The 23,337-nt window shown below is 45.7% G+C and overlaps 13 non-coding genes and 2 pseudogenes across 13 annotated transcripts; all 15 read right to left on the reverse strand.

Annotated features, from left to right (window-relative positions):
- Window positions 1-274: 274 nt before the first annotated feature.
- LOC134996469 (U1 spliceosomal RNA) lies at window positions 275-438 on the reverse strand. The gene has a single exon (XR_010199159.1). It is a non-coding gene; the product is annotated as a U1 spliceosomal RNA (small nuclear RNA).
- Window positions 439-590: 152 nt separating this feature from the next.
- Window positions 591-754, reverse strand: LOC134996505 (U1 spliceosomal RNA). Its single transcript, XR_010199195.1, has one exon. It is a non-coding gene; the product is annotated as a U1 spliceosomal RNA (small nuclear RNA).
- A 694-nt stretch (window positions 755-1,448) lies between these two features.
- Window positions 1,449-1,590, reverse strand: LOC134996524 (U1 spliceosomal RNA; annotated as a pseudogene).
- Window positions 1,591-1,742: 152 nt separating this feature from the next.
- LOC134996018 (U1 spliceosomal RNA) lies at window positions 1,743-1,906 on the reverse strand. The gene has a single exon (XR_010198726.1). It is a non-coding gene; the product is annotated as a U1 spliceosomal RNA (small nuclear RNA).
- A 671-nt stretch (window positions 1,907-2,577) lies between these two features.
- Window positions 2,578-2,740, reverse strand: LOC134996443 (U1 spliceosomal RNA). Its single transcript, XR_010199133.1, has one exon. It is a non-coding gene; the product is annotated as a U1 spliceosomal RNA (small nuclear RNA).
- Window positions 2,741-2,892: 152 nt separating this feature from the next.
- Window positions 2,893-3,056, reverse strand: LOC134996302 (U1 spliceosomal RNA). Its single transcript, XR_010199004.1, has one exon. It is a non-coding gene; the product is annotated as a U1 spliceosomal RNA (small nuclear RNA).
- A 615-nt stretch (window positions 3,057-3,671) lies between these two features.
- Window positions 3,672-3,834, reverse strand: LOC134996486 (U1 spliceosomal RNA). The gene has a single exon (XR_010199177.1). It is a non-coding gene; the product is annotated as a U1 spliceosomal RNA (small nuclear RNA).
- Window positions 3,835-3,987: 153 nt separating this feature from the next.
- On the reverse strand, window positions 3,988-4,151 carry LOC134996355 (U1 spliceosomal RNA). Its single transcript, XR_010199056.1, has one exon. It is a non-coding gene; the product is annotated as a U1 spliceosomal RNA (small nuclear RNA).
- A 683-nt stretch (window positions 4,152-4,834) lies between these two features.
- LOC134996583 (U1 spliceosomal RNA) lies at window positions 4,835-4,986 on the reverse strand (annotated as a pseudogene).
- A 152-nt stretch (window positions 4,987-5,138) lies between these two features.
- Window positions 5,139-5,302, reverse strand: LOC134996136 (U1 spliceosomal RNA). The gene has a single exon (XR_010198843.1). It is a non-coding gene; the product is annotated as a U1 spliceosomal RNA (small nuclear RNA).
- Window positions 5,303-5,973: 671 nt separating this feature from the next.
- On the reverse strand, window positions 5,974-6,136 carry LOC134996513 (U1 spliceosomal RNA). The gene has a single exon (XR_010199202.1). It is a non-coding gene; the product is annotated as a U1 spliceosomal RNA (small nuclear RNA).
- A 152-nt stretch (window positions 6,137-6,288) lies between these two features.
- On the reverse strand, window positions 6,289-6,452 carry LOC134996215 (U1 spliceosomal RNA). Its single transcript, XR_010198921.1, has one exon. It is a non-coding gene; the product is annotated as a U1 spliceosomal RNA (small nuclear RNA).
- A 615-nt stretch (window positions 6,453-7,067) lies between these two features.
- LOC134996487 (U1 spliceosomal RNA) lies at window positions 7,068-7,230 on the reverse strand. The gene has a single exon (XR_010199178.1). It is a non-coding gene; the product is annotated as a U1 spliceosomal RNA (small nuclear RNA).
- Window positions 7,231-7,382: 152 nt separating this feature from the next.
- LOC134996249 (U1 spliceosomal RNA) lies at window positions 7,383-7,546 on the reverse strand. Its single transcript, XR_010198954.1, has one exon. It is a non-coding gene; the product is annotated as a U1 spliceosomal RNA (small nuclear RNA).
- Window positions 7,547-11,984: 4,438 nt separating this feature from the next.
- TRNAN-AUU (transfer RNA asparagine (anticodon AUU)) lies at window positions 11,985-12,058 on the reverse strand. Its single transcript has one exon. It is a non-coding gene; the product is annotated as a tRNA-Asn (tRNA).
- Between the last annotated feature and the right edge of the window lie 11,279 nt (window positions 12,059-23,337).

Consider the following 23,337-nt stretch of genomic DNA (forward strand, 5'->3'; position numbering starts at 1 on the left):
GGCTCATGTTGGCTATGCCCCAGCCCCTGAAGTATTCAAGCTGATTTCTTGCAGCAGCTGGGCACTGTAACAGCTCCAGAGCTGCTCTGTAAGGCAAGTAAAAGGGTGTGGGCCCTGCAGCACTACCTGTAGTTCGCATTGTGCGTTGGAAGGCACAAAGTAAGCAGACAGGAGAAGTCAGGAGAGTGCACAAGGGCATAGAAGGCAGGGGCTCAAGAAAAGAGAAGTGGAAACAGACAGCAAACTAGGCTAAAGAGAGACCTGAGACAAAGAGATCTGAATTATACGAGTAGCCGACCAGAGGAAACACAAATTATGCAATCAAGTGTCCCACATTTGGGGAAATCGTAGGAGCAGCACACCCAGAGTGCAATGGGTGAGCCTTGCCCTGGGAGAAGCACCTTCCTGATCATAGTATCTCACCTGGCAGGTAAGTAGGAGTTGGGCTTGAGCTGGGGAGGGTCGCTGCTCGGGCACCCCCCTGTCAAGTGAAGGAGATCCAACTGAGGCAGCACAAGGAAACTCTCAAAAAGAGAACAAGGCTAGAGGAAGATCTGAGACAAAGAAATCTGACTTTTACCAGAGCTGACCAGAGGAAAGCACAAACACAGTCCCCCACTACCACAAATAATGCAGTCGAGTTTCCCACATTTGGGGAAATCACAGGGGTCAGCATACCCAGAATGCAATGAATGAACCTCACCCTGGGAGAACAATCTTCATGACCATGGTATCTCCTATGCAAAATAAGTATGATTTGGGATAGGGCTGGGGAGGGCCGCTGCTCAGGCACATCTCTGTCAAGTAAAGGAGATTCAACTGAGGCAGCACAAGGGAACTCTCATCTGGGGACAACAACTGCAGGGAGAACACATATTTTCAGATGAACATGGGAGAGCAGAAGGCTGCCTAATACTGAAGCACCCCAAACAACAAACCAAATGCAACAAATAGTACAAGCATTCCTGGGGGAAGGTCTGCAGAAGACGGATTTGCATACGGTGATGTCATCCAAGCAGTGGGCCAAAGTTGGCTGGAACCCTCATCTGCATATGAAAAGAGAAAAGGGGTATGCAGGGCATGGCGGCCTTTTGCGGCGCTTGGATGACCCTTAGTTCGCATTAAACACCTCCACCCTCCGTCGGTGTGGGGCTCATGTTGGCTATGCCCCAGCCCCTGAAGCATTCAAGCTGATTTCTTGCAGCAGCTGGGCACTGTAACAGCTCCAGAGCTGCTCTGAAAGGCAAGTAAAAGGGTGTGGGCCCTGCAGCACTACCTGTAGTTTGCATTGTGCGTTGGAAGGCACAAAGTAAGCAGACAGGAGGAGAAGTCAAGAGAGTCCACAAGGGTATAGAAGGGAGGGGCTCAAGAAAAAAGAAGTGGAAACAGACAGCAAACTAGGCTGGAGAGAGACCTGAGACAAAGAGATCTGAATTATATGAGAGCCGACCAGGGGAAACACAAATTATGCAGTCAAGTTTCCCACATTTGGGGAAATCGCAGGGGCAGCACACCCAGAGTGCAATGGGTGAGCCTTGCCCTGGGAGAAGCACCTACATGATCATAGTATCTCACCTGGCAGGTAAGTAGGAGTTGGGCTAGAGCTGGGGAGGGTCGCTGCTCGGGCACCCCCCTGTCAAGTGAAGGAGATCCAACTGAGGCAACACAAGGGAACTCTCGAAAGAAGAACAAGGCTAGAGGAAGATCTGAGACAAAGAAATCTGACTTTTACCAGAGCTGACCAGAGGAAAGCACAAACACAGTCCCCCACTACCACAAATAATGCAGTTGAGTTTCCCACATTTGGGGAAATCACAGGGGTCAGCATACCCAGAATGCAATGAATGAACCTAACCCTGGGAGAACAATCTTCATGACCATGGTATCTCCTATGCAAAATAAGTATGATTTGGGATAGGGCTGGGGAGGGCCGCTGCTCAGGCACATCTCTGTCAAGTAAAGGAGATTCAACTGAGGCAGCACAAGGGAACTCTCATCTGGGGACAACAACTGCAGGGAGAACACATATTTTCAGATGAACATGGGAGGGCAGAAGGCTGCCTAATACTGAAGCACCCCCAAACAACAAACCAAATGCAACAACTAGTAAAAGCATTCCTGGGAGAAGGTCTGCAGAAGACGGATTTGCATACGGTGATGTCATCCAAGCAGTGGGCCAAAGTTGGCTGGAACCCTCATCTGCATATGCAAAGAAAAAAGGGTTATGCAGGGCATGGCGGCCTTTTGCGGTGCTTGGATGACCCCTAGTTCGCATTAAACACCTCCATTCTCCTTCGGTGTGGGGCTCATGTTGGCTATGCCCCAGCCCCTGAAGTATTCAAGCTGATTTCTTGCAGCAGCTGGGCACTGTAACAGCTCCAGAGCTGCTCTGTAAGGCAAGTAAAAGGGTGTGGGCCCTGCAGCACTACCTGTAGTTCGCATTGTGCGTTGGAAGGCACAAAGTAAGCAGACAGGAGAAGTCAGGAGAGTGCACAAGGGCATAGACGGCAGGGGCTCAAGAAAAGAGAAGTGGAAACAGACAGCAAACTAGGCTGGAGAGAGACCTGAGACAAAGAGATCTGAATTATACAAGCGCCGACCAGGGGAAACACAAATTATGCAGTCAAGTTTCCCACATTTGGGGAAATCGCAGGAGCAGCACACCCAGAGTGCAATGGGTGAGCCTTGCCCTGGGAGAAGCACCTTCATGATCATAGTATCTCACCTGGCAGGTATGTAGGAGTTGGGCTAGAGCTGGGGAGGGTCGCTACTCGGGTACCCCCCTGTCAAGTGAAGGAGATCAAACTGAGGCAGCACAATGGAACTCTCGAAAGAAGAACAAGGCTAGAGGAAGATCTGAGACAAAGAAATCTGACTTTTACCAGAGCTGACCAGAGGAAAACACAAAAACAGTCCCCCACTACCACAAATAATGCAGTTGAGTTTCCCACATTTGGGGAAATCACAGGGGTCAGCATACCCAGAATGCAATGAATGAACCTCATCCTGGGAGAACAGTCTTTATGACCATGGTATCTCCTATGCAAAATAAGTATGATTTGGGATAGGGCTGGGGAGGGCCGCTGCTCAGGCACATCTCTGTCAAGTAAAGGAGATTCAACTGAGGCAGCACAAGGGAACTCTCATCTGGGGACAACAACTGCAGGGAGAACACATATTTTCAGATGAACATGGGAGGGCAGAAGGCTGCCTAATACTGAAGCACGCCCAAACAACAAACCAAATGCAACAACTAGTACAAGCATTCCTGGGGGAAGGTCTGCAGAAGACGGATTTGCATACGGTGATGTCATCCAAGCAGTGGGCCAAAGTTGGCTGGAACCCTCATCTGCATATGAAAAGAGAAAAGGGGTATGCAGGGCATGGCGGCCTTTTGCGGCGCTTGGATGACCCTTAGTTCGCATTAAACACCCCCACCCTCCTTCGGTGTGGGGCTCATGTTGGCCATGCCCCAGCCCCTGAAGCATTCAAGCTGATTTCTTGCAGCAGCTTGGCACTGTAACAGCTCCAGAGCTGCTCTGTAAGGCAAGTAAAAGGGTGTGGGCCCTGCAGCACTACCTGTAGTTTGCATTGTGCATTGGAAGGCACTTAAGAAAAGAGAAGTGGAAACAGACAGCAAACTAGGCTGGAGAGAGACCTGAGACAAAGAGATCTGAATTATACGAGAGCCGACCAGGGGAAACACAAATTATGCAGTCAAGTTTCCCACATTTGGGGAAATCGCAGGAGCAGCACACCCAGAGTGCAATGGGTGAGCCTTGCCCTGGGAGAAGCACCTACGTGATCATAGTATCTCACCTGGCAGGTAAGTAGGAGTTGGGCTAGAGCTGGGGAGGGTCGCTGCTCGGGTACCCCCCCTGTCAAGTGAAGGAGATCCAACTGAGGCAGCACAAGGGAATTCTCGAAAGAAGAACAAGGCTAGAGGAAGATCTGAGACAAAGAAATCTGACTTTTACCAGAGCTGACCAGAGGAAAACACAAACACAGTCCCCCACTACCACAAATAATGCTGTCGAGTTTCCCACATTTGGGGAAATCACAGGGGTCAGCATACCCAGAATGCAATGAATGAACCTCATACTGGGAGAATAATCTTCATGACCATGGTCTCTCCTATGCAAAATAAGTATGATTTGGGATAGGGCTGGGGAGGGCCGCTGCTCAGGCACATCTCTGTCAAGTAAAGGAGATTCAACTGAGGCAGCATAAAGGAACTCTCATCTGGGGACAACAACTGCAGGGAGAACACATATTTTCAGATGAACATGGGAGGGCAGAAGGCTGCCTAATACTGAAGCACCCCCAAACAACAAACCAAATGCAACAACTAGTGCAAGCATTCCTGGGGGAAGGCCTGCAGCAGATGGATTTGCATATGGTGATGTCATCCAAAGCAGTGGGTCAAAGTTGGCTTCAACCCTCGTCTTTATATGAAATGAGAAAAGGGGCGTGCAGGGCATGGCGGCCTTTTGCGGCGCTTGGATGACCCCTAGTTCGCATTAAACACCTCCACCCTCCTTCGGTGTGGGGCTCATGTTGGCTATGCCCCAGCCCCTGAAGCATTCAAGCTGATTTCTTGCATTAGCTGGGCACTGTAACTGCTCCAGAGCTGCTCTGTACGGCAAGTAAAAGGGTGTGGGCCCTGCAGCACTACCTGTAGTTTGCATTGTGCATTGGAAGGCACAAAGTAAGCAGACGGGAGAAGTAAGGATAGTGCGCAAGGCCATAGAATGGAGCGGCTTAAGAAAAGAGAAGTGGAAACAGACAGCAAACTAGGCTGGAGAGAGACCTGAGACAAAGAGATCTGAATTATACCAGAGCCGACCAGGGGAAACACAAATTATGCAGTCAAGTTTCCCACATTTGGGGAAATCGCAGGGGCAGCACATCCAGAGTGCAATGGGTGAGCCTTGCCCTGGGAGAAGCACCTTCATGATTATAGCATCTCACCTGGCAGGTAAGTAGAAGTTGGGCTAGAGCTGGGGAGAGTCGCTGCACGGGCACCCCCCTGTCAAGTGAAGGAGATCCAACTGAGGCAGCACAAGGGAACTCTCGAAAGAAGAACAAGGCTAGAGGAAGATCTGAAACAAAGAAATCTGACTTTTACCAGAGCTGACCAGAGGAAAGCACAAACACAGTCCCCCACTACCACAAATAATGCAGTTGAGTTTCCCACATTTGGGGAAATCACAGGGGTCAGCATACCCAGAATGCAATGAATGAACCTCACCCTGGGAGAACAATCTTCAAGACCATGGTCTCTCCTATGCAAAATAAGTATGATTTGGGATAGGGCTGGGGAGGGCCGCTGCTCAGGCACATCTCTGTCAAGTAAAGGAGATTCAACTGAGGCAGCACAAGGGAACTCTCATCTGGGGACAACAACTGCAGGGAGAACACATATTTTCAGATGAACATGGGAGGGCAGAAGGCTGCCTAATACTGAAGCACCCCCAAACAACAAACCAAATGCAACAACTAGTGCAAGCATTCCTGGGGGAAGGCCTGCAGCAGATGGATTTGCATATGGTGATGCCATCCAAGCAGTGGGTCAAAGTTGGCTTCAACCCTCGTCTGCATATGAAAAGAGAAAAGGGGCGTGCAGGGCATGGCGGCCTTTTGCGGCGCTTGGATGACCCCTAGTTCGCATTACACACCTCCACCCTCCTTCGGTGTGGGGCTCATGTTGGCTATGCCCCAGCCCCTGAAGCATTCAAGCTGATTTCTTGCAGCAGCTGGGCACTGTAACTGCTCCAGAGCTGCTCTGTAAGGCAAGTAAAAGGGTGTGGGCCCTGCAGCACTACCTGTAGTTTGCATTGTGCGTTGGAAGGCACGAAGTAAGCAGACGGGAGAAGTCAGGATAGTGCGCAAGGGCATAGAAGGGAGCGGCTCAAGAAAAGAGAAGTGGAAACAGACAGCAAACTAGGCTGGAGAGAGACCTGAGACAAAGAGATCTGAATTATACGAGAGATGACCAAGGGAAACACAAATTATGCAGTCAAGTTTCCCACATTTGGGGAAATCGCAGGGGCAGCACAACCAGAGTGCAATGGGTGAGCCTTGCCCTGGGAGAAGCACCTTCATGATCATAGTATCTCACCTGGCAGGTAAGTAGGAGTTGGGCTAGAGCTGGGGAGGGTCACTGCTCGGGCACCCCCCTCTCAAGTGAAAGAGATCCAACTGAGGCAGCACAAGGGAACTCTCGAAAGAAGAACAAGGCTAGAGGAAGATCTGATATAAAGAAATCTGATTTTTACCAGAGCTGACCAGAGGAAAGCACAAACACAGTCCCCCACTACCACAAATAATGCAGTCGAGTTTCCCACATTTGGGGAAATCACAGGGGTCAGCATACCCAAAATGCAATGAATGAACCTCACCCTCGGAGAACAATCTTCATGAAAATGGTATCTCCTATGCAAAATAAGTATGATTTGGGATAGGGCTGGGGAGGGCCGCTGCTCAGGCACATCTCTGTCAAGTAAAGGAGATTCAACTGAGGCAGCACAAGGGAACTCCCATCTGGGGACAACAACTGCAGGGAGAACACATATTTTCAGATGAACATGGGAGGGCAGAAGGCTGCCTAATACTGAAGCACCCCCAAACAACAAACCAAATGCAACAACTAGTACAAGCATTCCTGGGGGAAGTTCTGCAGAAGACGGATTTGCATACGGTGATGTCATCCAAGCAGTGGGCCAAAGTTGGCTGGAACCCTCATCTGCATATGAAAAGAGAAAAGGGGTATGCAGGGCATGGCGGCCTTTTGCGGCGCTTGGATGACCCTTAGTTCACATTAAACACCCCCACCCTCCTTCGGTGTGGGGCTCATGTTTGCTATGCCCCAGCCCCTGAAGCATTCAAGCTGATTTCTTGCAGCAGCTGGGCACTGTAACAGCTCCAGAGCTGCTCTGTACGGCAAGTAAAAGGGTGTGGGCCCTGCAGCACTACCTGTAGTTTGCATTGTGCATTGGAAGGCACTTAAGAAAAGAGAAGTGGAAACAGACAGCAAACTAGGCTGGAGAGAGACCTGAGACAAAGAGATCTGAATTATACGAGAGCCGACCAGGGGAAACACAAATTATGCAGTCAAGTTTCCCACATTTGGGGAAATCGCAGGAGCAGCACACCCAGAGTGCAATGGGTGAGCCTTGCCCTGGGAGAAGCACCTACGTGATCATAGTATCTCACCTGGCAGGTAAGTAGGAGTTGGGCTAGAGCTGGGGAGGGTCGCTGCTCGGGTACCCCCCTGTCAAGTGAAGGAGATCCAACTGAGGCAGCACAAGGGAATTCTCGAAAGAAGAACAAGGCTAGAGGAAGATCTGAGACAAAGAAATCTGACTTTTACCAGAGCTGACCAGAGGAAAGCACAAACACAGTCCCCCACTACCACAAATAATGCTGTCGAGTTTCCCACATTTGGGGAAATCACAGGGGTCAGCATACCCAGAATGCAATGAATGAACCTCACCCTGGGAGAATAATCTTCATGACCATGGTCTCTCCTATGCAAAATAAGTATGATTTGGGATAGGGCTGGGGAGGGCCGCTGCTCAGGCACATCTCTGTCAAGTAAAGGAGTTTCAACTGAGGCAGCACAAGGGAACTCTCATCTGGGGACAACAACTGCAGGGAGAACACATATTTTCAGATGAACATGGGAGGGCAGAAGGCTGCCTAATACTGAAGCACCCCCAAACAACAAACCAAATGCAACAACTAGTGCAAGCATTCCTGGGGGAAGGCCTGCAGCAGATGGATTTGCATATGGTGATGTCATCCAAACAGTGGGTCAAAGTTGGCTTCAACCCTCGTCTGCATATGAAAAGAGACAAGGGGCGTGCAGGGCATGGCGGCCTTTTGCGGCGCTTGGATGACCCCTAGTTCGCATTACACACCTCCACCCTCCTTCGGTGTGGGGCTCATGTTGGCTATGCCCCAGCCCCTGCTTCAGGGGCTGGGGCATAGCCAACATGAGCCCCACACCAAAGGAGAGTGGGGGTGTTTAATGCAAACTAGGGGTCATCCAAGCACTGCAAAAGGCCGCCATGCCCTGCATGCCCCTTTTCTCTTTTTATATGCAGATGAGGGTTCCAGCCAACTTTGGCCCACTGCTTGGATGACATCACCGTATGCAAATCCGTCTGCTGCAGACCTTCCCCCAGGAATGCTTGTACTAGTTGTTGGATATGGTTTGATATTTGATGGTGCTTCAGTATTAGGCAGCCTTCCGCCCTCCCATGTTCATCTGAAAAGATGTGGTCTCCCTGCAGTTGTTGTCCCCAGACGAGAGTTCCCTTGTGCTTCCTCAGTTGAATCTCCTTAACTTGACGGGGGAGGGGCTGCCCGAGCTGCCACCCTCCCCAGCCCTATCCCAACTCATACTTATTTTACATATTAGATCTCTTGATCATGAAGATTGTTCTCACAGGGTGAGGTTCATCCATTATATTTTAAAATAGGAAGGTACAAATTACATATTTGAATTGCATCTATGTGCTGGATTCAAATGCCCCCCCCCCCCCTTCCTTTCTCAATTGTGCCCGTCAGCAGCTATTCTAAGGTTGCTGCCAATGGGTGTGACACATTAATTTCTTCTGTGGGGTACACTGGACTCCACAAGGATTCACATTGGGGTGTAGAGTAGGATCTTGATCTGAGGCACCAACCGGCTCAAAGCTTTTGACTGTTCCCAAGATGCTCAGCGCATCCTACTCTATAACCCCGCTTCCATGAACAGGGAGCTCAGTTTGTAGTTGGTGCCTTCAGTAGCAGGCCACTTAACAGGGGCCTGCCTCAGGCAGCCTATTCTTAGCTATTAATTTTGACAAGAAAAGAAGAACTTGTTTTATGAGAATCTACAAGGGCTGCAGCAGGCTAGGTCTAATAGACATCTTTACTGCAGCTTCATCACTCCCAGCGGCGCTGTATACTCCCGTGCCCTGGTTGCTGGGTCACTGCAGCGGAGGCTCCGGTTTCTTCCTAAGGTCAGTCACACACACACACCGCCCTTCCGGATCACGAGGCCGCTGATTAAGGGGAGCGTGGCCGTAGGGGGTGGGCCGTGTGCGCACTGGGGTGGACACTGATTACTGGGCAGCCGCTCCACTAGCCACCAGGTACAGTTAAGGAGCACAGGTCTGGGGGTTTTTCTCCTATATTAACCCAATTTTGTACTGCCCGCAGCGCATTGTGATAGGTAATAGGGCCTGATTCAGGTTGGATTGCAATCACAATAAGCGATCCAACTGCAAAAATTGCTAAGAGCATACGCATGTGCCTGCATGCGATCGCCTCTGCCTGTCAATCGGGGCAGGGGGGGAGAGTGGGGTCAGCAACACTCCATTTCCAAGTCAGGGATGGAGCAGTGCGGGGGCAAGGCTTCAAAATGGGGTCTGCAATGGAGGAGACACAGGGGGCGTGGTCACAGCGGCTGTATGACATCACATTCAGCCGCTGTGATCACAAAAATGGTGGCGACTTCCTGCGCGCACATACAGTCTGCACCAGCAGGAGGCTACACCATTGTTTATGATCACGCTGAACTGCAGTGCGACTGCAATTACAGCATGGTCAAGAAGGGAGGTGTCATACTGGGTGGCCATGCCCTGTCACTGTGCAGGAGCCAGCACCGCTTACACACTAGTCCCCGGGTGCAGCACCCAACCCCCGGGACACCCGGAGCAACAAAATGTAGATTCAGGCCACCAGGCCACGCCCCTACCTATGAAATCATGCCTCCTTTTTACCATTGCGCTGCTTATTTGCACGCACTGCATTACAATCTCCCTCGACACCTCTCTGGGTGTCACCAGTGATAGTGACACCTCTGCCATGCTTGTAGCAGCTAGTCCAAAGATCTATGCCTCAAGCCCTGAGTGTTTGCCCTTGTGACTTGTTGATCATCATAGCGAAGCAGATGCTTACAGAAAACTGCAGGGGCTTAGATTGAAAATAAAAAAAATTGATGGGTATAAGGTAGAGAGGAGCGGGTTCGGTTCTCCGAGAACCGAATTCCCCACGAACTCCACGTGGTTTACACTGGTCTGAGGCAGGCTCGGTTGTTCCCGCCTGACTCGGAAAACCTGAACAAGGGAAAATGTCATCATCCCGCTGTCGGATTCTCGCGAGATTCGGATATTATATATAGAGCTGCGCGTTGCCGCCATTTTTACTCGTGCATCGAAGAGAGAGCGGAGAGGACGTGGCTATGTTCTCTCAGTGGAAATCTCAATATCAGTGCTCAGTATCAGTGGTTACTTATTGCTGCTCAGTAATACTAGTAGTGTGTCTCTCCTGCTCAGTGTCAGTTCTCAGTAGTATCCTCATCAGTGCTCAGTATCACTGCTCATTGTCTTGTGCTGCATTGTGGTGCTCAGCATACTACAGTACATTACTAATAGTCCAGTGCTGCATCTTGCTGCTCAGTGTCAGTTCTAGTATCCTCATCAGTGCTCACTATCACTGCTCATTGCATTGTGGTGTTCTGTATACTACAGTAATATAGTAACATATAGTAACATAGTTTTTGAGGTTGAATAGAGGCAAATTGCCCATCGTGTTCAACCTGTTTTAAGTTGTGATGATTCTACATACTTGCTGAATAATGTTTTATGACTAGTTAGCTACTATAACTCATGTTACCCCCGGATTAACCATGTTGATATTTTAAGTATTATAACCTTGGATAGCTTTTTCATTCAGAAATGTAGCCATTCCTTTTTTAAATCCAATTACAGAGTCCGCCATTACCACCTTCCCTGGCAGGGAATTCCACATCCTGATTGCCCTAACAGTGAAGAAACCTTTCCTCCATTGCGTTCTGAACTTTCCTCCAGTCGCAGCGAGTGACCACGTGTTCTTTTAATAAATAATTCCTCTGATAACTCTTTGTTATGTATCTTTACATATTTGAAGATATTAATAATATCTCCTCTTAGGCACCTCTTTTCTAGTGTATACATATTCAGCCTAGTAAGTCTTTCCTTATAGTCCAGTACTTTTAGGCCTTTAATCAATTTAGTCTTCAGGATCTCTCGGACTTCCATGAGCAGCAGAGTAGTGCAATGGAAGGATGCTGGGCGCATAACCCAGAGGTCGATTAATCGAAACTATCCTCTGCTATGTGCATTTTTTTTTATAATTAAAGTAATCAAAAACTGGGATTGATATTTTGGCTCTTTTATTTTTACTTAAAGTACAATAACTTTTATCATTTTAATTTGTTTTAATAGTATATTGACAGCATTGTTTTCTTTAAAAAATCCACTTAATTTTCTTTACCCTATTACTGAAATGGTAATTGACAAAAACAAACTACATTGTCACCAGAAGAGCAATGCAAAATGTACAAGTGATATATTAAAATCATCTTCCATCTTGAATTTCAATGATGCATTGGGACAACAATTTTGTGAGAAACATCTTCACCCATAAAGAAAGATTTTCTTAATTCCTTATCTGTGTGCTGATTAGATATTACCTTGTTTTCACATTAAACAGACTTCCACATGAGAAAGCAGCAAGGATGCAGTAACGTTTATGTTTCCTGGTGTCAACCTGTATTATTTCAGTAGACATTGAAATGAGGATGCATCTTGCTGCCTTTCCAATGTAGCAAGTTTAATTCAGTAATAGGTGAAAAAACATTCCTACAAAGGTGTTAATCAGAGACTTGGCTTTGTGGACACTTTTCAGAGAGCAAATTTGTTAGCATAAAAATAAAGTCAGAAAATGAAGAGCTGTTTAATCACTCAATTGGACTTTTCTGCCAGCATAATTTTTTTTTCTCTGCAACCCACTGCTAAATTGTGCTTCCTAGCTGTTTTTTATAAAATCACTTAATCAAATCTAACTCTGATTACATCAGAGAAGGCCAGGTACCCTACACCATAAGAGGGGGTTTGAAATTTTGACTTGTCTACTTAAAGATCACCAAAATCTGATCACAAGGTCAATTACATCCCTGGGTGGGATTGAACCACCAACCTTTTGGTTAATAGCCAAACATGCTAACCGATTGCACCACAGAGACACCTCGTAAAAGTCCATTCTGACAAAGGCTAATAAGCATTCATCTAGAACGTTTCCTAGAAAAACTTTAAAAAGTCAATAATCTGGAGAGTTTTTGTAAGAAACACATTGCTACTTTCCCATGATGAGTGAGTGCTTCAGGATCTCTTGCACTTACATGAGCAGCAGAGTACTGCAACGGAAGCATGCTGGGCCCATAACCCAGATGTAGGCAGATTGAAACTATCTTCTGCTATATGCATTGTTTTTTGTTAATTAAAGTAATCCAAAACTGGGATTGATATTTTGGCTCTTTTATTTTTACTTAAAGTACAATAACTTTTACCATTTTAATTTGTTTTAATAGTAAATTGACAGTATTGTTTTCTTTCAAAAATCCACTTAATTTTCTTTACCCTATTATTAAAATGGTAATTGACAAAAACAAACTACATTGTCACCAGAAGAGCAGTATAAAATGTACAAGTGATATATTAAAATCATCATTCCAGCTTGAATTTCAATGATGCTTTGGTGCAACAATTTTGTGAGAAACATCTTCACCCATAAAGAAAGATTTTCTTAATTCCTTACCTGTGTGCTGATTAGATATCACCTTGTTTTCACATTAAACAGACTTCCCCATGAGGAAGCAGCAAGGATGCAGTGACGTTTATGTTTCCTGGTGTCAACCTGTATTATTTCAGTAGACATTGAAATGAGGATGCATCTTGCTGCCTTTCCAATGAAGCAAGTTTAATTCAGTAATAGGTGAAAAACCATTCCTACAAAGGTGTTAATCAGAGACTTTACTTTGTGGACACTTTTCAGAGAGCAAATTTGTTAGCATAAACATAAAATCAGAAAATGAAGAGCTGTTTAATCACTCAATTGGACTTTTCTGCCAGCATAGTTTTTTTTCTCTGCAACCCACTGCTAAATTGTGCTTCCTAGCTGTTTTTTATAAAATCACTTAATCAAATCTAACTCTGATTACATCAGAGAAGGCCAGGTACCCTACACCATAAGAGGGAGTTTGACATTTTGACTTGTCTACTTAAAGATTACCAAAATCTAATCACAAGGTCAATTACATCCATGGGTGGGATTGAACCACCAACCTTTTGGTTAATAGCCAAACATGCTAACCGATTGCACCACAGAGACACCTCGTAAAAGTATATACTGACAAAGGCTAATAAGCATTCATCTAGAACGTTTCCTAGAAAAACTTTAAAAAGTCAATAATCTGGAGAGTTTTTGTAAGAAACACATTGGTACTTTCCCATGATGAGTGAGTGCTTCAGGATCTCTTGCACTTACATGAGCAGCAGAGTACTGCAACGGAAGCATGCTGGGCCTATAACCCAGAGGTAGGCAGATTGAAACTATCCTCTGCTATATGCATTGTTTTTTGTTAATTAAAGTAATCCAAAACTGGGATTGATATTTTGGCTCTTTTATTTTTACTTAAAGTACAATAACTTTTACCATTTTAATTTGTTTTAATAGTATATTGACAGTATTGTTTTCTTTCAAAAATCCACTTAATTTTCTTTACCCTATTATTAAAATGGTAATTGACAAAAACAAACTACATTGTCACCAGAAGAGCAGTACAAAATGTACAAGTGATATATTAAAATCATCTTTCCAGCTTGAATTTCAATGATGCTTTGGTGCAACAATTTTGTGAGAAACATCTTCACCCATAAAGAAAGATTTTCTTAATTCCTTACCTGTGTGCTGATTAGATATCACCTTGTTTTCACATTAAACAGACTTCCCCATGAGGAAGCAGCAAGGATGCAGTGACGTTTATGTTTCCTGGTGTCAACCTGTATTATTTCAGTAGACATTGAAATGAGGATGCATCTTGCTGCCTTTCCAATGAAGCAAGTTTAATTCAGTAATAGGTGAAAAACCATCCCTACAAAGGTGTTAATCAGAGACTTGGCTTTGTGGACACTTTTCAGAGAGCAAATTTGTTAGCATAAACATAAAATCAGAAAATGAAGAGCTGTTTCGTCACTAAATTGGACTTTTCTGCCAGCATAATTTTTTTTCTCTGCAACCCACTGCTAAATTGTGCTTCCTAGCTGTTTTTTTATAAAATCACTTAATCAAATCTAACTCTGATTACATCAGAGAAGGCCAGGTACCCTACACCATAAGAGGGGGTTTGAAATTTTGACTTGTCTATTTAAAGATCACCAAAATCTGATTACAAGGTTATTTACATCCCTGGGTGGGATTGAACCACCAACCTTTTGGTTAATAGCCAAACATGCTAACCGATTGCGCCACATAGACACCTTGCAAAAGTAGATACTGACAAAGGCTAATAAGCATTTATCTAGAACGTTTCCTAGAAAAACTTTAAAAAGTCAATAATCTGGAGAATTTTTGTAAGAAACACATTGGTACTTTCCCATGATGAGTGAGTGCTTCAGGATCTCTTTCACTTACATGGGCTATTAACCAAAAGGTTGGTGGTTCAATCCCACCCAGGGATGTAATTGACCTTGTGATCAGATTTTGGTGATCTTTAAGTAGACAAGTCAAAATGTCAAACCCCCTCTTATGGTGTAGGGTACCTGGCCTTCTCTGACGTAATCAGAGTTAGATTTAATTAAGTGATTTTATAAAAAACAGCTAGGAAGCACAATTTAGCAGTGGGTTGCAGAGAAAAAAATAACATTTTAAACCTACCGGTAAATTTTTTTTCTCGTAGTCCGTAGAGGATGATGGGGACTCCGTAAGGACCATGGGGGATAGACGGGCTCCGCAGCAGACATGGGCACTTTAAGAAAGACTTTAGATCTGGGTGTGCACTGGCTCCTCCCTCTATGCCCCTCCTCCATACCTCAGTTAGAGAAACTGTGCCCAGAGGAGACGGACAGTACGAGGAAAGGATTTTTGTTAATCCAAGGTCAAGATTCATACCAGCCACACCAATCACACCGTATAACTTGTGATATACTACCCAGTTAACAGTATGAAAACAACATAGCATCAGTCCAAGACCGATGAAAACTAACATATAACCCTTATGTAAGCAATAACTATATACAAGTCTTGCAGAAGTAGTCCGCACTTGGGACGGGCACCCAGCATCCTCTACGGACTACGAGAAAAAGATTTACCGGTAGGTTTAAAATCTTATTTTCTCTTACGTCCTAAAAGATGCTGGGGACTCCGTAAGGACCATGGGGATTATACCAAAGCTCCCAAACGGGCTCCTGCGGATGACTCTGCAGCACCGATTGAGCAAACAGGAGGTCCTCCTCAGCCAGGGTATCAAACTTATAGAACTTTGCAAAGGTGTTTGAACCCGACCAAGTAGCAGCTCGGCACAGCTGTAGTGCCGAGACCCCCGGGCAGCTGCCCAAGAAGAGCCCACCTTCCTAGTGGAATGGGCCTTGACTGAATTAGGCAACGGCAATCCCGCCATAGAATGCGCCTGCTGAATCGTGTTACAGATCCAGAGAGCAATAGTCTGATTTGAAGCAGGGGTGCCAATCTTGTTGGCTACATACAGGACAAACAGTGCTTCTGTTTTTCTGACTCTAGCCGTTCTGGCCACGTAAATTTTCAAAGCCCTGACCACATCAAGGGACTCGGAATCCTCCAAGTCACGCGTAGCCACAGGCACCACAATAGGTTGGTTCATATGAAAGGATGAGTCCACTTTTAGCAGGAATTGAGGACGGGTCTGCAATTCCGCTCTATCCATATGGAAAACCAGATAGGGGATTTTATGTGATAAAGCTGCTAATTCCGACACTCGCCTAGCGGAAGCAAAGGCTAATAACATGACCACCTTCCAAGTGAGATATTTAAACTCCACCATTTTAAGTGGTTCAAACCATAACCTTAACACCACGTTAAGGTCCCAAGGGACCACCGGAGGTACAAAAGGAGGCTGAATATGCAGTACTCCCTTCACAAAAGTTTGTACTTACTTCAGGAAGAGAGGCCAATTCCTTTTGAAAGAAAATGGATAAGGCCAAAATCTGAACCTTAATAGAGCCTAATTTTAGGCCCAAATTCACTCCAGTTTGTAGGAAGTGAAGGAAGTGGCCCAGGTGGAATTCTTACGTATGAGCATTCCTGGCCTCACACAAAGAAACATATTTTCGCCATATACAGTGATAATGTTTAGATGTCACGTCCTTCCTAGCCTTTATTAGCGTAGGAATGACCTCATCTGGAATACCCTTTTCCGCTAGGATCCGGCGTTCAACCGCCATGCCGTCAAACGCAGCCGCGGTAAGTCTTGGAACAGACAGGGCCCCTGTTGCAACAGGTCCTGTCTTAGAGGAAGTGGCCACGGATCTTCTGTGAGCATTTCCTGCAGATCTGGATACCAGGTCCTTCGCGGCCAATCTGGAACAATGAGAATTGTTCTTACTCCTCTTTTTCTTACTATTATCAACACCTTGGGTATGAGAGGTAGAGGAGGAAATACATAGACCGACCGGAACACCCACGGTGTCACTAGGGCGTCTACAGCTACTGCCCGAGGGTCTCTTGACCTGTTGCAATACCTCTGTAGCTTTTTGTTGAGGCGGGACGCCATCATGTCTATCTGGAACAGTCCCCACCGACTTGCAATCTGTGCGAAGACTTCCTGATGGAGTCCCCACTCTCCTGGATGTAGGTCGTGTCTGCTGAGGAAGTCTGCATCCCAGTTGTCCACTCCCGGAATGAACACTGCTGACAGTGCGCTTTGATAAAGCTAAATATTTATCTTATTTAAAACCCTTTGTGAGGTCTAAGAACACTGTACGCTATTTGCGTATGGAGTACCGTAAGGGTACGCTCGTTGCGTAACAATCGCTTAGCCGTGGTCGAGACGCTCAAGCGTCACGTTCGCTCACGGCCAAGAGATCACAGGCAGGCACGCTATTGGCTGCTGACTAACGTAATGGTTCGCTATAGCGTAACGGACGCTGTATCGGGAGCGGGCTGCTCGAGCGATACAGACGCTCACGAGAATACGCTGTTGGTATCGGGCACACTTATAGGTGAGCGACTACCGTAATGCTACGCTATCAGCGTAGCGGACGCTCGAGACCACGAGGAGATCACGAGCGGCGCCGACGCTCACAATGTTAAACCTTTATGTCTAAACCACAAACAATGTAATTTGCTGTAAAACCTTAGTGTAGAGATAGGGTGTAAATGCAACACTGTATAACCTTATTAACTCAAAAGCTGTTCGAGCGTCACCGACGCTCTGAGAATACTTAACACTATAAGAAATACACAAATACCGTGCTTAGGGTCCAACGCCTAATATATATATTATGAATGTTATACTTGCAAAAGAATTAATACAATACAAGTCATACACTACAATATAACATAGACTAACTAACCAGGTAACTACACAGTAAATACAATACAAGTACGTTTAAGAGAAAATGAGAGAAAGAGAAGAGAGAGAGAGAAAGATATGGCCCATAATAACAAGAAAAGACAATATGATTACGGAGAAAACTTACGCACAAAGGAAACGATCGCATGCGCCTCTGGACATCCAGCTCCCGATTTTCAGCAATGATAACCGATGAAGAGTGAGTGCTGGATGTGATCGGCCTGTCTATTTATGCCCCACACACAATACAATTCAATGGTCCCTACAATCTCATTGTTCATTGGACACAGGAATTCGTCTTCGCATTATAACAAAAGGTCATAGGTTGATTCATACAGGTGGGCTGTGACTATTTCCAACAGCTCAGGTGGGAGGGAAACTGGGTTTCCCGCCGCATGGATAAGTAAGTGCAAATACAGTAAATGTTCATAAACTTCTTATGTCCATAACTATTCGCACGAGCGATTGATCCGCTTCAAACCAACACCGGAATATTGCTAATTAAATACTCTTCCGATGGATACTAAACACCACTGTATTACTCCTGTCTGACCCTTCGTATCAAACAATGAGGGATCTCTCTGTCCAGGAACATACTACATTAACTAAACTTTCAGAATCTATCAAAGGGACCATAATCTACAAAATGCATTATATGGTGAAAATATGTAACGAAAGAGTCGCCCGCTAGACGCACACAATCTCTACCGTAAATGTGCATACCGTGCGCCTGCGGGTGCCCGCAACAGCGAGTATGCGCACGCACGGTAGAGCGCACGCATGCGCAGCAGGGACACATATGAGGTGCAAATATGGCAGTGTGCATCGTGATATTTTTCTGACTTTGACAGTCCACCCTTTGGCAGTCAACAATAACTGCCACTTCCTAAAACATTTCAAAAAGAGAAAAATATATGTCAGGGGTTAATACATTTACATGGTTGGGTAGGGGAGGAGAGGAGAAGGTAGGAAAAGGGTATGACCTAGTGAGATAGCAGAAGCATGTGTGTATGAATCCATGTTTGGGGGGTCATGTATCATCGTGCCGTACGTGTTTTAAATCAAGCTTTGAGGTATTGCGAAGTATACATTTGAATTCCTTCTTATCCCGTGGTACGGGTCTGTGGATGGGCTGTCAAACTTTACCGAGCTTTTTTCGGATTTTGGTTGTAACAAAAATGGGGAGCACATTTTAGTTGATGATACATGAATGGGGGAATATGTGATTGCTGATATCTGTGCCTGTATTCCCTATACTATGTGTGTAATTACCTGAAGGTTGTAGAGATGAAGAAAATACATAGTTACGGTAAATGCAGTGGTATTCTATGTCAGGTTAATGAACATTCGTCGATTGAGGTCTTGTTTGGTGTCTGTTGAATGCAGTCTTCTTTGTGCTTTTGCCCATAAGGTGCGAGCAAAAAGCTTTGTCAATGTCCATAGATTTACAAAAGTGTTGGGCTAGAGTAATTTTAAAATTTCTAGGGAAACTGGGGATCTATGGCATAGTTCATCAAAAATCTGTGTATAAGGTTGTCAAAACTTCTTCTTTAATCCATCTGTTGTCTGTATATCGGCTCATCAAATTCCTCGTCCAAGTGGGTCTTTTTACCTCAGAGGAAAACGGAAAAACAGGTGAAAGAAACGGACCGTAGAAATCGCATTACAATTTCCTCACTCCTTAAACTCATCACCCTGGTACTTCGTTTGCACTTCGTTAAAGCCTGACCGCATCTAAATATCAAGCCAATCGTTATGATAACACCTAAGATACATAGGAGAAACTTCCCTACATCCATTATAACTCCTTGAGCCCATTCTCCTAAACCGGAGAACCAATTTCGCGGGTTCAACCATGACACCCAACTAGTCAGCTCATTACTCACAGCAGCAAGGGTGAGATTGTGTCTCCTGCGAAATTCCCACTTCAATTGGAGAATATCGTCCATCTTTTGGTCTATGACCTCGACCGGGTCCTCGGTACTATTCGTTATATATGTGCAGCATTTCACGCCGTACTGCGTTGCCAGTGTGACACAATATCCACCTGTTACTGCTGTGAGATAATTGAGAATCATTCTATGCTGAACTAGTTCTGTTTTATAAGCTTGAAGTTCTCTTCCAGTATACCTAAACGTGTCATCATACATTTCTGTGATATTGTCTAACAAATTTGCGAGCGCAGATATGTATTTATAATTCAACACTCCTCTGGCGGTGCGAGTGAGGTCTAACGCAAGTAGAAACTGAATCCCGGTGGATTCATGGATCATGTCAGAGGCCGGGTGCTCTGTTCTTTCTATCAGATGCCGTTTAACTACGTGCTCGTAATGGGTGTGAGTATAAGGAGTTTGGGCAACACGGTGTATGTCTTTCATTTTGGCATGTGATACAGTCATTACCTCAGGCAATACTTTTCCAATATAACACAATCCTTCAGAGTTTGGGGCAAGCCACTTATACGCCTTCCTCCCGCATATGAAATATGCATCATCGGGGAGAACATATGGGACGGAGTAGGACATAACCATATTACACATTTTCCATGTGAAATCTCCTAACCCTAATTCTCCCATCTGTCTAGTACACGTATCAGCTTGTACGATATGTGCACAGTATCCTGGTGATACCTCTCCAACTCTCGTAATCCTACTTCCTAGGGTATACCTATACCGGAAAGATTTTCCTCTACTGGCTATGTGGCGTATAAGCTCTGTATCTGTCGGCATTCTATCTGCTCTATATGAAAAGGTCATGGTTTGGTTACTCCATGACACTTCCCAATTTCCCGGCTTTCGGGGATTGGAAATGTTAAAACATATGAGGGATCTATCCACATGATATTGGTGGAGCTTCAAACTAGGAGGACTGGAGATATTAAACCTCCTGTCCACCGGTCTCCCACCACTTAGCTCAAGTACCTCCCCTATCGTTAAAGGAAATGGTACTAGTCCTGATTTGCTATGACCTTGAGGTACTTGAGAGCATACCCAACAATCTGTTTGATTTAACACGCTACCCACTAAGGAGTGATAGTCACTCAAGGGATGCCGGTCCATGTGGATATTAAAACTGGATTGGCATTTCTTAATGCACCCATCCTCGACTACGTTGTCACAGAGCCTACAGATACAGTTTTCTTCAGCTAACAATCCTTCACAATTCCTTCTATTGTCAATGCTATCGGATCGTTTTCTGATACTCGCCTTTGCTTGTTGATTATGTTGTTCTCGGAAAACTACGCCTCCATCTCTGTCATCAGAACCCATTCCAGAACCTCTCTCGACCTCCATGGTACTCTCGCCGGAACAGACTGCTCTGGTCAACATCATGGTCAACAGGAAAATCCGGATCACAGTCTCTTGGGGCAAGTCCATCTTATAGGAGGAAACGAAGAAGAATGAGAAGGGGGGGGAAATAATTTGAGGGAGAGGGGATGGGAAGTTGGAGAAAAACAATAAAAGGGAACAGGGAATCGACAACTGCTTTTGATCTTGTGATTTTCAATGCTCAGGTGCCGCCTCAGTCCTCCTGGAACAGACACTCCAGTGATACAATGTCCTCTACCGTCTGTTCCTTATCACGGGACCTCTCTGGATCAGCAACCTTCTTACAATGGGACGAATGAACCCAAGTCTCTCTCTCGGCAACTTTCAATGCTGTAGTGCTAGTCAATAAGACTTGGTATGGTCCTTCCCATCTGTCAATAAGGCAACCTGAGCGTAGAAAATTTTGTATCATTACATACTCCCCAGGTTCAATGTCATGACAATTACTATCTGGTAAATCAGGAATCACCAACTTCAAATTATTATTTTGATTCCTTAGCTGTTTACTCATATTAACCAGGTACTTTACAGTCACTTCATTGTTACACTTCAAATCATCCTGAGGGTTAATCATAACATGCGGTTGTCGACCAAACAAGATTTCAAAAGGGGACAGATTAAGAGGGGACCTGGGAGTGGTTCTGATGCTGTACAGTACAATGGGTAAAGCTTCTGGCCATGTCAATCCTGTTTCTGCCATAACTTTGCTCAAATTATTTTTAATAGTGCTATTCACTCTTTCCACCTTCGCACTCGCCTGTGGACGGTATGGAGTGTGCAGCTTGCTATCAATTCCCATCAACTTACACATTCCTTGAAAGACATCACCTGTAAAATGGGTACCCCTATCACTTTCGATAATTCTAGGGATACCATATCTACATACAAATTCCTGCACAATTTTCTTAGCAGTAAACATAGCGGTATTTGTGGCCGCCGGGAATGCTTCAACCCAATTTGAGAACACATCTATACAAACAAGTACATATTTCAAATTTCGACAAGGGGGTAATTGAATGAAGTCAATCTGTATTGCCTGGAAAGGACCGCCTGCAGGTGGGATATGAGATGGTTCTGTTGGTATTGCCTTTCCGATATTCTTTCTCAAACAGGTAAGGCATGACATTGCTCTCTTACTTGCATGAGATGAAAATCCTGGGGCGCACCAATATGCTCTTACCAACTTGCACATTCCTTCCTTGCCCAGATGAGTCAGCCCGTGAGCTGCCTCAGCTAAACATGGAAGATATGCTCTGGGGGCCACCGGTTTACCTTGTCCATCCGTCCAGAGTCCTGAGGACTCCTGGCCATATCCCTTCGCCTTCCAGACTGCCTTTTCCTGTGTGGAACACAAATTTTGCATTTCACACAACTTCTGTGTGTTGATGGTATTAAATACCATCAGTTGTGTGGTGTCTGTCTGTCTGGGGGTACCAGCTGCTAACTTAGCTGCTTCGTCTGCTTGGCTGTTACCAAGTGATACTGGGTCCTGGCTATATGTGTGTGCTTTACACTTGATAACAGCCACTCTGTCGGGTTCCTGTATCGCTGTTAGAAGCCTTTTGATGTGAGCTGCATGCGCTACCGGTGTACCAGCTGCCGTCATGAAATTTCTGAGGCGCCATAGGGCTCCGAAATCATGGACTACCCCGAATGCGTATCTAGAGTCGGTGTAGATATTGGCTGATTTGCCCTTAGCCAATTCACATGCTCTGGTTAGGGCGACCAGTTCAGCAACCTGGGCTGAGTGAGGTGGGCCTAGCGGTTCCGCTTCTATGGTGCCTTGGTCATCTACGACTGCGTATCCAGTACACAAGTCTCCCGAGTCTGACTGTCTGTGACAACTACCGTCCGTGTAGAAAGTTAGATCTACATTTTCCAGCGGGTTGTCACTGATGTCAGGCCTTGCGGTAAAATTTTGGGTCAAATATTCCATACAATCATGTGTGTCCTCCTGTGTGTTAAATTCTCCTTCCCCACCACTCTCATCCTCCACCCTTTGTGCCTGTCCAGGCACACCTGGGAGATATGTTGCAGGATTTAATGCACTGCATCTCCTTATGGTGATGTTTACGGGGGCCATTAGTGCCAATTCCCATCTTGTAAACCGCGCTGATGAGACGTGCCTGGTTTGGGCAGAATTTAGCAAGGCTGACACTGCATGTGGTGTATGAATTGTGAGGTTGTGACCTAGCACTACATCTTCGCTTTTCGTTACTAGCAATGCTATCGCAGCGACGCTTCGCAAGCATGTGGGGAGGGATCGCGCTACCGTGTCTAGCTGAGCGCTGTAGTATGCTACTGGCCTGCTGGCATCACCATGCTTTTGGGTTAAGACGCCTGCCGCGCAACCAGCACTTTCTGTTCCGTACAGCTCAAAGGGTTTCCCATAGTCTGGCATACCTAATGCTGGTGCCTGCGTTAGGCACTGTTTAAGTCTCTCAAATGCCATCTCGGACTCGTCTGTATGCGAAATCCGATCAGGTTTGTTTGAGGAGACCATCTCCTGCAGAGGTAACGCTAGAATGGAAAACCCTGGGATCCAGTTACGGCAATACCCACACATTCCTAAAAATGTTCTGATCTGTT

Source organism: Pseudophryne corroboree, unplaced genomic scaffold (assembly GCF_028390025.1).
Source record: "Pseudophryne corroboree isolate aPseCor3 unplaced genomic scaffold, aPseCor3.hap2 scaffold_142, whole genome shotgun sequence".
In the NCBI taxonomy this organism is placed as follows: domain Eukaryota; kingdom Metazoa; phylum Chordata; class Amphibia; order Anura; family Myobatrachidae; genus Pseudophryne; species Pseudophryne corroboree.